General features: G+C 35.4%; 1 non-coding gene across 1 annotated transcript; it reads left to right on the top strand.

The window, feature by feature from the left end:
- The first annotated feature begins 1,244 nt into the window (after positions 1 to 1,244).
- On the top strand, positions 1,245 to 1,317 carry Trnas-aga. Its single transcript has one exon. It is a non-coding gene; the product is annotated as a tRNA-Ser (tRNA).
- Positions 1,318 to 2,864: the final 1,547 nt, after the last annotated feature.

Raw genomic sequence — 2,864 nt, 5'->3', positions numbered from 1 at the left:
AAGTAATACCAATAGCTGGCGGCTAACGCCTTAGCTAAAAACCCATACACACAAGCTTTTAATCACGAACTTTTCCTCGAATGCGCCTATTTATAATATTCGGCACGATGAAGGACATAAGTTAAGGTATGTATGTAAACTGTAAATCGAAAGTAGGTCTGTGCGATCGCAAACATTTAATGCTGATATTTTCGCATAAATGTCAGTTAGTACTTGATGTGATAGCAATGGATTAAACGAGTGTTACCTAGTGTTGGATTCTAGCACATCAGTGTCTCAATACATACGGTATTAATCTGTTAATGTTCGATATAAACGTCTGTTTATTATTACTGTCCTGATTATGTTGTGACCTATTTCCGGGTCACGTTCTCGTATCAAGTGCGCTTCCGGTTACGTCATAAAATGCAAAATCTTTTTGATATTTATTAATTAAAGATAGTTTAAAGAATAAACTAGTTATTAAATACATTGTAAATATTACTTTCTTGAATGTTTGCGAAGCTGACGACGTTTGATCGATGGCTTAATCATCAAAATGATGGAGCCCTCGTATATAAAGAAGAAGAAGATCATAATCTCGAAACTAGTACATTTTTTCCAAAAAAATGTGTTTTAACATTTGAAAGAAAAAAGTTTGAAGGGGAAAAAATCAATTTGTTCTTTTATGAATTAATGAAAGTGATACAAAAATGAAATAAAGTAAATAATTGATAGTAAATTTATCAAAAACATCATCCTTAGAGAGAATGTTCTGGGCATGATCTGCAATCCTTCAAACTCTTTCAAACGCGCATCAGCTCGAGATTAGACACTGTTTACAAAATGGCGACTGGAAGTAGCAAGGCGGATTAAATTGGAACTTCAATTGTGAATATTTCGGCAAGTAAACATTGTTCACAAAGCCCATGTGGTCTGTTCATCTAATTTAGTCAAGATATACTCAGACCAGTCGTTGTTTAGTCGCTACGGTTATCCACATAAAAATTAGGATTATTATATAAACTTATTGTAATAATTATTGTAATTAAGTATAGGACACGTGAGTGTATCACTTTTTATATCTAAAATGGTAAGTTAAATGTTAATATGTGGAACTTCTCCCGACTCTAGAATTGGTGTACTAGGGAAAGAAATGTGGCATTGGGACTCGTTCTGTGGATGTATCACATAATTACTCTAGTGACACTCCTGGTTAAAGAGTAGTACATTGAGACCACTATGACTATACTGTAGCGGAACTAGACCAGGTAGCTCAATTGGTAGAGCATCCGTCTAGAGTTCGGAAGGTCCTGGGTTCGAACCCCGGTCTGGCCGTGCTTTTTTCCTCTCCTGGTACAGTGGTACCTGTGACCAATCCTTGTTTCAAGCATTTCGTGTATGATTGGCAAGGGGATGTCCGAACCTGAGTCGTAACTAGTTGTGTCTTCGGGGGCGAAGACTTAGAAAAAGTAGGGAGGAATGTAGCGGAACTGGACTGGGTCGATCGTCGGCGACCAGATAGCTCAATTGGTAGAGCATCTGTCTAGAGTTCGAAAGGTCCCCGGTTCGAACCCTGGTCTGGCCGTGCATTTTTCCTCTCCTGTTACAATACTTCAGTATTAATTACGGATTTCTTCATTTTAGAGACCGAATGCGTGGAGCCTCTAACGCTCTTCATGTGGTCACGTGTGTTGTGATAGTGGACAAATTTTGTACTTCCGGGTCAAAGGACGAGAAGGAAAGATGTTTGCCCGACGTCAATGTTGAGAAAGGAAATTACGATGAAACCATATTGTGAAACATTGAAATAGCTCGCTTTGTTAGGAGTATTTTTTTCATATACCAAAAAAACTTGCAAACGAACAATGTATACAATGTATTAAAGTATGACAATTAGACGTTTGAGGACAAATGCGTATCTATTCAGAATACCATCATTTGGTTATACGGAGTGACATTCCGCCATATTTGTGTCACAAAGAGGCGTTGAAAAATGAAATCCATGTATAAATAAAGACGCCGTTTTATTATTGATGAAATATGGTATAATATTAAATAAAAACGATAACAACATGTTATTTTCTCTAAACACGTGCCACATGTAACAACAGTGGCACGACTCCCTAAAGTGTTAGGGTGGATGATCCCACTATCATAACGATATAAAATAAAACAGAGAATATCTGCACTAAGACATTTGAGCTGTTCTTTTGATGGGATTGTATGGCAAGCCAAGTTGTCATTTATTAAAGTATATAAGATATCTTATAAAACATATAAGATATCTCATAAACTTTTCTTTATACGATATCTTATTTATTATATAAAAACTCTAATTTATNGCAAGCCAAGTTGTCATTTATTAAAGTATATAAGATATCTTATAAAACATATAAGATATCTCATAAACTTTTCTTTATACGATATCTTATTTATTATATAAAAACTCTAATTTATTATATAAGATATCTTATAAAGAAAAGTATATAAGATATCTTATTAAGTATATAAGATATCTCATTTATTATATAAGATATCTCATAAATTATATAACAAATCTTATATAATTTGGTGAAGTACTGGATCAACATTGCTCATGAATAAATGACAACTTGGCTTGCCATAGGATTGATTTATTCTTTAAAAAAAACCATATGTCACTGTGACACAACATAAACTCACTTGGCCCTTCTAGGACTATAACACAGTATAAGCTCACTTGGCCCTTCCAGGACTGTAACACAGCATCAGCTCACTTGGCCCTTCTAGGACTGTAACACAGTATAAGCTCACTTGGGCCTTCTAGGACTGTAACACAGCATCAGCTCACTTGGCCTTTCTAGGACTGTAACACAGTATAAGCTCACTTGGCCCATCTAGGA

This window comes from Mizuhopecten yessoensis, unplaced genomic scaffold, assembly GCF_002113885.1.
Source record: "Mizuhopecten yessoensis strain PY_sf001 unplaced genomic scaffold, ASM211388v2 scaffold713813, whole genome shotgun sequence".
In the NCBI taxonomy this organism is placed as follows: Eukaryota; Metazoa; Mollusca; class Bivalvia; order Pectinida; family Pectinidae; genus Mizuhopecten; species Mizuhopecten yessoensis.
This window is presented reverse-complemented; position numbering and strand designations above follow the sequence as displayed.